Genomic DNA, 12,288 nt, shown 5'->3' with positions numbered 1-12,288 from the left:
ACTTCGTTTTTTTTCTCTGATTTTGGGAATTGGGCAAAAATTGAATGAAAAGCATGAAGTGTAAAACTCCTGGAAGCTTATTAAAATTAAAGCTTAAACTACTTAACTAGAGTAATATAACCAAAAATAACCGTATTTAAGGCTTAATTTGTTTTTTCTTTGTTTAAGTTAATCTGATAAATTAAGGCATGGCAGGGCAGCTCAAACCTGTCGAATGCACGACCTGTGCCATGTGGGAACTCCAGGACTCTTCCCGTGTCCTGGACAAGCACATGTGCAGGAAGTGTCGTCAGCTGGTGGAGCTCGAGCTCCGGGTTTCGGACCTTGAGCAGCAGCTGACGTCACTGCAGTGCATCCGCGAGGCTGAGAATTTCGTGCACAGCACGTTTCAGGAAGTGGTCACCCCGCAGATTAAGAGAGTGCAGGCAGAGGGGGACTGGGTGAGGGCCAGACAAACAAGGACGACCAGGCAGCTGGTGCAGGAGTCCACTGAAGGCATCACAATCTTCAGCCAGTGTTCAGATCTAGTTACTGGTGGGGGAAAGGGTTCCTCTGGGGATTGCAGACAGAGCCAAGTCCAAAGCATCATGGGTGACTCAGCAGTAAAGGGCGGGGGGGGAGGAGAAAGGTCAAGAAAGCAATAGTGATCGGGGATTCGATAGTTAGGGGAGCAGTCATGCGTTTCTGCGGCCGCAAACGTGATTCCAGGATGGTATGTTGCGTCCCTGGTGCCAGGGTCATGGATGTCACTGAACGGATGCAGGACATTCTTAAGGGCGAGTGTGAACAGCCAGAGATCGTGGTCCATATCGGTAACAACGACACAGGTAAAAAAAAAGGGATGAGGTCCTGCAGCTGAATATGAGGAGTTAGGAAATAAATTAAAAAGCAGGACCTCAAGGGTAGTAATCTCAGGATTACCCCCAGTGCCACGTGTTAGTGAGTACAGGAATGGGAGAATAGATCAGGTGAATGCGTGGCTGGAGGGTTGGTTCAGGAGAGGGGGAATTTAGATTCCTGAGGAATTGGGACTGATTCTGGGGAAGGTAGGAACTGTACAAGCCGACCGGGTTCCCCCTCAACAGACCCAGGACTAATCGTCTTGAGGGGGAGTTGCTACTGCTGTTCGCGAGGGTTGAAACTAGAGTGGCTGGGGGATGGGAACCTGAGCGGGGAGGCAGAAGAGAGTAAAGTTGAGAGAAGCAAGAGAGTGGAGGACCCAGGGGAAATTTACATTAAAAAAAGTACAAATAGTTGTTCAAGAACAAGTGAAAGGGAAAAGCGTGGAGCAGAAGAAATAAAGTGTATTTTAGACACTACAGATAAAGTGAAAACTAGAAGGTGTAAAGCGATTAACCAAGCATCAAAGCTGAAGGTCAGGCGAGGGTGTGGGCCAACTAAGAGTGTTATATACGAACGCACGGAGTATAAGGAACAAATTAAATGAACTACAGGCACAAATTCAAATTGGAGGGTATGACATGATAGCTATTACTGAGATATGGCTGCAGGATGGTCAGGATTGGGAACTAAATTTTACAGGTTGTAAGGTCTACAGGCGAGGTAGGGAAAATGGAGGAGGTGGAGGAGTAAGCCATAGTGATTAAAGATGAAATCACTTTAATGATAAAGGAGGATATAACGAGGGGTGTACAGCCAAAAGAGACCTTATGGGTTTAATTGAGAAATAGGCAAGGATCTAAGACTACAGTGGGAGTTGTGTACAGGACCCCTGGCAGCAGCTCTGAAGTGCTAGATTGTATAAATGCAGAGATTAGACAAGCGTTTAACAAAGGCATAGTGGTCTTAATGGTGGATTTTAACCCTCACATAGATTGGTAAAAGCAGACCAGCAACTGTCAGAAAGGTAGTGAATTTATTGAGTGTGTCCGGGATAGTTTTCTACAGCAGTATGTCCGAGAGGCAACAAGGGGGCAAGCCATACTAGATTTTGTAATGAGAAATGAACCAGATTGAGTTAACAGCTTGACTGTGCGTGAACATCTATCCAAAAGCGATCATAACAGGATCGAGTTCAAGGTAATATTTGAAAGGGAAAAAAGTGAATCACCTGATAAGATTCTACATTTGGGTAAGGCCGACTTCAATGTGATGAGACAGAGACTGTCCACAGTAAACTGGGCAAATCTGTTAATGGGTAAAACGACTGATGATCAGTGGGAAATGTTTAAAGAAACATTTAACGTGATACACAATCAGTTTATTCTCCTGAGGGGCAACAACTCTACTTGCCAAAACAAACCAGCCATGGACAACTGAAGAGGTAAGGGACAGTATGAGACATAAGGAAAGGGCATACAAAAAAGCATAAAATGGCACAGTTCCTGGCGAATGGGAAAGATGCAAAGATCTACAAAAGTTCACAAAACAGATAGTAAGAGCGACAAAAAGAGAGTATGAAAAGAAACTTGCAAGGGATATCAAAACCAATACGAAGAACTTTTACAGTTATATTCGGAAAAAGACGGTGGTCAGGAGCAGTGTTGGCCCCTTAAAAACTGAAAGTGGGGATAAGATCATTGACAATGGGAAAATGCGGACGTGTTGAATAATTACTTTGCGTCAGTATTTACAGTGGAAATAGAGGATAGCATCCTGGAAATCCCAAGAAAACTAATATTGAATCGGGGACAGGGACTCAATAAAATTAATATAAGTAAAATAACAGTAATGAAGAAAATAACAACACTGAAGAGTGACAAATCCCCAGGACCAGGTGGTTTCCATCCCAGGGTATTAATGGAAGGAGGTGAGCACATCGCAGATGCCCTAACTATAATCTTTCAAAGTTCTCTAGATTCAGGAACTGTCCATCTACCTTTGGAAAATTGCACATGTCACTGCGCTTTTTAAGAAAGGAGAGAACGGGAAACCAGGGAATAGTCGACCAGTTGGCCTAACATCTGTTGTGAGGAAAATGCTGGAGTCTAGACTTATGTATGGGGTGACTGAACACCTCGAGAATTTTCAGTTAATCAAAGAGGGCCAGCATGGATTTGTGAAATGTCGGTCGTGCCTAAAAAAGCTGATTGCATTTTTTGAAGAGGTGACGAAAGCAGTGGACAGGGGATTGTCAATGGATGTTATTTATATGGACTTCCAGAAGGCATTTGATAAAGTCCCACATAAGAGACTGTTAGCTTAGATAGAAGCCCATGGATTCGAGGGAAAAACACGGACTTGCTTAGGAAGTAGGGTGAGCGAAAGGCGACAGAGAGCAGGGATAATGGGTAGGTACTCACATTGGCAGGATGTGACTTGTGGAGTCCCGCAGGGATCTGTCTTGGGGCTTCAATTATTCACAATATTTATTAACGACTTAAATAAAGGCATGGAAAGTCTCATATCTGCGTTTGCCGATGACACAAAGAGTGGTGGCATTGTAAACAGTATAGATGAAAACATAAAATTACAAATGGATATTGATAGATTAAATGAATGGACAAAACTGTGGCAAATGGAATTCAATATCGGCAAATGTGAGGTCATCCACTTTGGATCAAACAAGGATAGAACAGATTACTTTCTAAATGGTAAAAAGTTAAAAACAGTGGATGTCCAAAGGGACTGAGGGGTTCAGGTCCATCGATCATTGAAGTGTCATTAACAGGTGCAGAAAATAATCAAGAAGGCGAATGGAATGCTGGCCTTTATATCTCGAGGACTAGAATACATGGGGACAGAAGTTATGCTGCAGCTATACAAAACCCTGGTTCGACCGCACCTGGGGTACTGTGAGCAGTTCCGGGCAACTCACATTCGGAAGGACATATTGGCCATGGAGGGAGTGCAGCGTAAGTTTACTAGAATGGCAATCGGAATTCAAGGATTAAGTTACGAGGAGAGATTACACAAATTGGCGTTGTATTCTTTCGAGTTTGGATCGTTAAGGCGTGATCTGATCGAAGTTCATAAGATATTAAGTGGAACAAATAGGGTGGATAGAGAGAAACTATTTCCGCTGGTTGGGGATTCTCGGAGTCGGGGGCACATTCTAAAAAATAGAGCCAGACCTTTGAGGAATGAGATTAGAAATCATTTCTGCACACAAAGGGTGGTAGAAGTTTGGAACTCTCTTCTGCAAAAGTCAATTGATGCTCGCTCAATTGCTAAATTTAAATCTGAGAGAGGGAGCTTTTTGGCAAACCAAAGGTATTCAGGCATATGTGCCAAAGGCAGGTGTATGGAGTTAGATCACAGGTCAGCCATGATCTTATCAAATGGCGGAGCAGGCACAAGAGGCTGAATGGCCCACTCCTGTTCCGAGATTCCTGTGTTCCTAATTTATTCGAGCAAAGAAATCAGATCAGCCCAACTAAACTCTGTGTTAACCATCCAATTAACAAGCTGCAGATAACTGCACCAATCCAAACATTTCCAGGTAACTATGGAAGAGACTCACTTTGAAGCAGTTTCGACACAAAGCAATCTCTGTACATCCAAGGGACGGGTGGTGTAAACGGGCAATCAGTGGTCTTTCCAACTGATATTCTCCTGTCCAAATGATTCTGGTAAAAATAGTGATCAGAGAAGAACAAAGCCCTTTTCTGAGAATGCTGAACAATGGTCAACATATTGACAAAACATCGCAGGGATCGACTCTCCCACAGTTATTATTCCGCTGGAAAGGCAGAACTTGCCAGCTGTTCAAAAATTGATAGCCTGAGCAGGAACTTGCACACTGGACCCTCAGATCACTACTTTGCTAAAAAGTCTGATGTTCTACAAACTGAGCTTTCCAGGCCGCCCGATGTTTATTCTTCCATCATGAAGATTCATGGTTGGTCTCTGAATTTCCCCTTGAGGACGTCGATATGGGGTCCATTTTGCAAAATTCTCAGTAACGTTTTGAGGAGAATCCTTGTTTGTGTTGAACCTGATGTGAGAAACTTGGAGAGGAAACTCGTGAGTTTACAATTCTCCACGTTTCTGCCAAATGTCCTGTCATTCGTTCGCAGTAATTAAAAAAACACTTTGCCCAATGCCCCAAAAGCTGAACTTGTCCCACACGGGAGCAGGAAAAGTTCTCCCGACCTGTCAAAGGATCAACAACTGAAAGCGGAATAATTCCACGCGTTACTCAGTGACACCGGGCAATACATTAACCTTCCGAATTTTCCTACACGACATTTCAAACAGAAGAATGTCTGTTTCACGAAAAGAAGAATTGTGTGTTCGGTTCATTAAATTTAGAGATCTCGTGCCGTCTCCTTTGCCTTTTCATTTTGACGCCAATCGCCCCTCTCCCGCCTATAAACAATTAAACTCACACCTGCTATTGTAATACGGCCGGCCAGAGAACCCTCAGTGCCCACAGGAGAACACGAAGAAGGAGATGCTTCATGGAACACACCAGCTGAATCTTGAACTCGGGTGGAAATGTTCAGAAGCAAAAAGTAAAACTGCTCCAGGTGAAGCTCGAATTCACAACCTCGGCATTGCTCGAGCCGGATACTGTTATATAAGTACCGCGCGCTGACCGATTGCGCCACTGGAGCCCCACGTCAGTAAGTCGCGCAGCAAACAGCCTCATTTGCGGCCGTTGAGACTCTCTGTTCTTCCAGTCTGTTTCCAATTGAACACATGCAGCAAACTGCCATTCGGCCATTGGTGTTTTATTGGTCGAATTCTCGCCTGCCTCACAGGAAGCTGGGGTTCGATTACCGCCCAATGCATTTTCATTCGGTATTCATGAAATCGCGTGAATTGGGATAAATTCATATTCAGCTTCAATCTGCACAACATCTTGAGACTTCTTTTTTCTCCACGTGTGTTGCGTTGACGAAACCTCGTTATTCTGTCCTCGAGAGCTGAAACAGGCTCTGGAATTAAGTCAATCCTGCCTTCTGCATCGCTGAAACGATGTGAGAAGCAAATGAGTGAATTTTCAACAAAAGTGACGCCAGAACACCGCTCGATTGGGATTTGAACCCGGGACCTCTCGCATAAATGATCAGCAAAACCGCCCGCAGCGAGGATTCTTCCCCACGACATCCCAGCCGCCACGAATAGGGTCGTGCAATCAGTGTGCAATTTGCAACCACCCACAGCCGACCAGCCAGCCTTTCAGGCCACATCTGCTTATCCAATCTCGTTTTCTATTCCGATGTTCAGCAGTTTCAAGTTGAGCACGAACTATTTCAAGTCACCAATATTAGGCTCTCTTTACCACATTCGTTTTGAATGAACGACTTGTTTTATCAAGTAAAACTTTGCAGAATTAACTGCTCAAAAGCTGCATTGTCATCTGTCACGGCATCCGCAGGTTACACACTGAACCATGAGTAAAATTAAAATGGTAATTTTTCACGTTGAGGGAGAAGAGAGATAAATGTGGAGACATTAGCTTCGAATTCATCATCTGGGATGCACTTTTGCTTTTCCTACCGTCTCAGTCTTTCTTTCTTTACCCTTCTCTGTTGGTTTTGCAGGTTCGATCAGCCTTGGCCGTTCAAGGAAGCCTGAGAAGTCCATCAGGGAAAATACAAAGAGTCAAGAGACTGAGACCGGGAGAGATAGAGAGATTAAAGTACAGGAAAAAAGAGTGTAAATGTCAACTTTTGCGAATTAGCAGAATTTAAGATGGAGCTGGGAACAATTCCTTCGTGTATTTTGAAATCTTGCAAGAGACCATCGGGCTTTCATTTCAAAGTGTCCATGTTGCGGAGTATCTCTCCTCGAGTTGGAAAACTGATCATTTAATTTGAACTCAAACAGCTGCGATGCAAGGAGAATGCGAAAATCCCGAGGAAAACCCCATTAGATTACAAGTCCGACGGCTTAACCATTCAACCATTGCTGCACGAGTGCACATTAGAATGCGTACGGTTATCACAGGCGATCTGGCAGACTTTAAATTCTTTCAGACAGGTATCCAAAGCGACAAATGTAATTTGTTGCGGTTCAGGCATTGGTGTTTAAGCGGGAGAAATCTCACTTCATTCGCAAGTCAGTTGGATTCGATTCCCGGCCATTACAGAAACTTTTTGCATTGTGACCCCATGAGATTGCCTGAATTGGGATCAATTAATATTCAGATTCAGTCGACACACCATCCTGAGACATTTTCTGTTCTGCCCGTATGTTGTGTCCACAAACCCTTTACATTCTGTCCTTTGGTTCTCAAACATGCTCTGAATATGAATCAATTCTGCCATCGGCAACGCTGAAACGATGTGAGAAACCAATTGGTGATTTTTGACTAAAATAGTGACACAGAGGGAGATCGCCAGGCATTTGAACCTGACGCTCGTCTGTCATTGGAGACTCTCCCATTTCAATCTCCATCTACGGGCTGAGTCTGAATAAATCCTTCAGCTTGTGATTCTTTGCGAGAGAGCGGGAGATGTTGAGAAATGAGCTGGAGATTTCCCTCGATTTATTAATAGTGCACATTCTCACATACATTAGATAATGGACTTTCACATAGACTTTAAACCCTTTTTGTTTGTTGATCACACGCTGCTTGAAGGAGGAGCGGCTCCGGGTTTGTTGGAAAGACTGTGCTTTAGCGGGGAGCAACGGGCCAAATGGCCGAGGGGACCTGTTCGGTCCCGAGTCCATCACAGCCTCAGACTGACGAAAGGAAGGGGCGGTTAGTGAAAAAATGGGCGAAGAAGTAGTTACTGAGTAGATTTTGAAGGGAGGTGGGTCAGCAAGGTCACTGAGAGACGATGGATTTTGCAGATGACAGGATGAATAGACACAAATATCTCATCTCCCCGCCTCTTTCAGCTGCTGAATAACTTAATGCTCAAGAGATGTTCTCACTGCCGAAGACCCATTATCTCGAGTCACACTGTCCCTCCAATCCTGCACACGTTGCTTAGCTTTGAAACTGTCCATCACCCCCGTGCTCGCTCACCGACATTGGTTCCCAGTTCGCCAATGCCTCAACGTTAAAATCCTCATTCTTGCGTTCAGATCCTTCCGTGGCCTCGCCTCTCCCTATTGATGAAACCACCCCCATCCCTGCAACCTTCCGAGATCACTGTGTTCCTCAAATTATGGCCTCTTTTGCACTCCTGATTTTAAAGGCTCCACCACTGGCGGTCTTGCCTTCAGCTGCCTGGCTCCAATTCTCCGGAATACCCGACTTAAACCCCTTCGCCTCTCTCTCCTCCTTTATGACGCTCATTACAACCGACCTTTTTTCACTAAGGTTTACCTGTTCGAATATCTCCTTTTGTGGATCTGTGTCAAATGTTATCTGATTACGCTCCTGTGAAGCGCCTTGGGACAGTTTATTATGTTAAAGGCGCTCTATAAATATAAGTTGTTGTTAATTGTAAGGTCTCCCATCATTTAAAGAAGTAAGGATGTGACAGTAAGCTTGGTAACTCCGAAGTGTCTAATGCTGCACCCGATTCACCGTTTCCATCAGCAGCCCAGATGCACCCTCTCGAGAGGATGTGTATGGTGAGACTGAGGGTAAATCACAGGGTGAAGCACCGAGCACCAGTGAGCAGGAGGAGCTGGAAATAATTATGATAATTACTATTACACAAACTTTGAACAGCCCATACGTTAAAGAATGACCCAATATAAAACCAATCGCCAGTTCCAGAGTCGATGTACTCGGGTCGTGATTTGCACACGGTTCTGACTCACTTGGTACCAGACGCGCTCCCGTCAACAGTAAAGAGTTGGAGCCGGATCCAGAAGAGTGAAATCAGGACCGACCTCTGCGGAACACCCAGAGTTTGGGAGGCCGAGTGAGAGCAGCAGCAAGAGCGGTTTCTAAACCAGCCGCCGATGCCGGAGTGAAGCGAGTCCCATTCCGAGCTGTGTCTGCCAGCCGCCTGCCGGATCCTGGCGAATGGGAACGATACAAAGATCAACAAATGGTCACAAAACAGATAGTAAGAGCTACAAAAAGAGAGTTTGAAAAGAAACTTTCAAGGGATATCAAAACCAATACGAAGAACTTTTATAGTTATATTCGGAGAAAGACGGTGGTCAGACGACAGGTTTCCTTCCCGAAAGGGCATTAGTGAACCAGACGGGCTTTGACGACAATCACGGTAGTTTCATGACCACCATTCGTGATACGATTTTTTTTAAATTCCAGATTTTTTAAAATTGAATTTCTCAGCTGCAGTGGCAGGGTTTAGAACTCATGAGCTCGACCATTATTAGTCCGAGGTCTACTGGATTATTAGTCCAGTAACATAACCACTATGCTACCGTACCCTTAACTTTTTGTAGTTATACCAAAAGAGGCTGGTATCCAATAAACGAGGTGGTCAGAGGTGGGTTTGCTTTTGGTGTGGAATTGGGAAGGATGGGTCATGGAGGGATATAAGGGAATTTTAAAATTAAGGGTTATGGAACTGGGAACCAGTGAGGGTCAGTGAGATCAAGCAGGACTTGTTGCTGGTTGGAAGGTGGAGGTTGTGTGGCCGGGCAAGAGTGCATTGGAGGAATGGAGCCTGGAGTGGACAGAGGCTTTGATGGTGGTTTCAATGGCAATGGTCCGAGGATGGAATGGAGGCGGGTGAGGGAATCACGGGGTCTTTGTGATGGAGATGAAATCAGGTCATGAGCTCAGCTCAGTGATACAAGGGGCCAATTTTACTGAAAACTTTTTCTAATGTCCGATAAACGGGTAAACATCAGCAGTAAAATAGCGGAGAGAGGAATGTCAATGGAACACGTTCAGTGTCCATCCCTTAATATCACCCACAGTCATTTCGAGGCTGCAACCCTCAACCTGCTCTTTAACTGTCCTCGTATCAGAGACTCAGACTCATATTTTAACTTAGAAACTGCAGGATCAGAGTGAAACGGGTTTGTTTGTGTCCCTGGATTCAGTTTACATGTGTTGAAATCGGTAAAATGTACAAATGTAGCGTAGAAGTGAACATGGTCAATACAATTATATAAAAATTGTAAATGAAGCCGCTCATTATTGTTGGATCCGTCCTATATGAGTACAACTTTCACCCTTATTCCTGACAGCGGTTTCATTAAGATAATGAACTGGGCTTGGAGATTTTTGTGTTTTATCCACCACATTATTTACACTGGAGTAAACGCTGCTGATGTAATGTGTTTGTTCAAGTGACTGTAACTAATAGCATTGATCAGGAGTATAACTGCGTCAGTGGAGACTTATCCCCTGTATAAATCAGGGCTTGTTCGAATGAATCAGCTCAGAGTTCCTGCCGGGGCTGTAGTTTCCAGACCAACAGAAGGCAGTACTTCTCAGAGAAATGGGATCTCCAGGAATTCCTCAGATACAAGGGATTTACTGTCCTGTTCTTGCAGCCGTTGGAGTTCCGGCTAAGCCATTATGCCATCTTTTAATGGTGTAAACCGGTATTAACTCTGCTGCTGTACTTGGCAAATTATGTTTCTGCCTGGATGTTTTCGACAGTCGCCTGTTCTGTCCCATCAGTTGATTGGTGGAATGTGTTAAGTCTGTGCTCTTTTAGCCTTGCACAATCGCATTATATCTGTAATGGACTTTGTGTATCCATACCTGTTACTGGATAATTCTCTGTACTGAATGTATTGTTGAATAATGGTATCTCCTAACTTCTAAAAGTTCGGTCTTGTAGGATTTGCTTTATACCTGTAGTTATCTTCTTATATCAAACCCCGGCATTGTTACTTGATTATTCTCTGTGCTCATTGTATTGTTGAATGAAGGTGTGTCCTTTGCTTTTATAAGTTCGGTCTTGTTGCAGTTGCATTATATTTGCAGTGACATTTTTATATCCAAACTTGAAGTGACGCTCGATTATTCTCTGTACTGAATGTATTGTTCCATAATGGTTTCTAGTTAGCTTCTAAACATTCGGTCTTTTAGGAGTAATATTATATATGTAGTGAACTTTGTGTATCCAACCCTGGCATTGTTACTGGATTATTCTCTATACCGAATGTACTGTTCAATATTGGTATGTCCTTAGCTTCAAAACATTCGGTCTTTTAGGAGTAATATTATATATGTAGTGAACTTTGTGTATCCAACCTTGGCATTGTTACTGGATTATTCTCTGTACTGAATGTACTGTTCAATATTGGTATGTCCTTAGCTTCAAAACATTCGGTCTTTTAGGAGTAATATTATATATGTAGTGAACTTTGTGTATCCAACCTTGGCATTGTTACTGGATTATTCTCTGTACTGAATGTACTGTTCAATATTGGTATGTCCTTAGCTTCAAAACATTCGGTCTTTTAGGAGTAATATTATATATGTAGTGAACTTTGTGTATCCAACCCTGGCATTGTTATTGGATTATTCTCTATACTGAATGTACTGTTCAATATTGGTATGTCCTTAGCTTCCAAACATTCGGTCTTTTAGGAGGAATGTTATATCTGCAGTGAACTTTGTATATCCAACCTTGGCATTGTTACTGGATTATTCTCTGTGCTGAATGTATGGGAATCAGGTGACTGGACTAAGAGCTGGTATCAGGCCATCAGGAGCTGTTAACAGTTTCATTTTGTGTAACTATCCTGTCCTGGAATATTTTTTCATGAATGTGTTTTCAGTGATTGATGATGAGACAGCTCACCGTCTCAATGTTGCAAGGAAGCAGCGCAAAGTCCTCCCTCCCCAGTAAAAGGTTTCAGATTAACTGGGGTTACAAAGTATTTATTGGTTATTACTGTATGAAATATTATTTCATTATGTGTGTATCTGACGCCGCTTCAGATGTCTGGTTACTGAACTGAGTTTGCTGCTGACTCTTTCACACATCTCCTTCTTTGCTTCACTGTTGATGAATTTACTGATTGTCACTGGATCTCATTGTAAAATGAAATGTTTAGAGGTTATGTTGTATCAGTTTGCACTGCGTCTGCTGGAATCAGGAGCCCTTCTATTCATCTGTAAGTGTGATGTTGGCGTTTTGTTAATTGAACAATCCCAGCATCTTTCGTTTTTTTTATAATTACAAGAGAAGGAATCTCAATTTTTGTGAGATCTATCTGGAAGCGGCATTAGATTCTGTTTATTCCATGATTTGTATATGAAGGGAACAGTGTTGGTGAACAGGTGGAGACTTGAATGAACTGTGGAAACATTATACTATTCAGCTGAGGCTTAACTATTAAACAGACTGAGAATAGGATCGGTGAACAGAATGCAGGCACAGGATGATAGGATTTAATCGGATATGAAAATGGACTTGAAAAAGAGAATAGAGTGAGTGAGAGAGAGGGTGACTGAGAGGGAAAGCGAGAGGTTCTGGTGTGAATAATTCATCAGAATGAACTGCTGAAACTTCCAGTAAAATTAAACATAGAACA

General features: G+C 43.3%; 1 non-coding gene across 1 annotated transcript; it reads right to left on the bottom strand.

Annotated features, from left to right (window-relative positions):
- Window positions 1-5,424: 5,424 nt before the first annotated feature.
- trnai-uau (transfer RNA isoleucine (anticodon UAU)) lies at window positions 5,425-5,519 on the bottom strand. The gene is made up of 2 exons: window positions 5,482-5,519; window positions 5,425-5,460 (listed from the first exon to the last, which is right to left on the bottom strand). It is a non-coding gene; the product is annotated as a tRNA-Ile (tRNA).
- Between the last annotated feature and the right edge of the window lie 6,769 nt (window positions 5,520-12,288).

This window comes from Heptranchias perlo, chromosome X (genome assembly GCF_035084215.1).
Source record: "Heptranchias perlo isolate sHepPer1 chromosome X, sHepPer1.hap1, whole genome shotgun sequence".
Classification (NCBI taxonomy): domain Eukaryota; kingdom Metazoa; phylum Chordata; class Chondrichthyes; order Hexanchiformes; family Hexanchidae; genus Heptranchias; species Heptranchias perlo.
The sequence above is the reverse complement of the archived record's forward strand: the minus strand, read 5'-3'. Positions and strand labels throughout refer to the sequence as shown.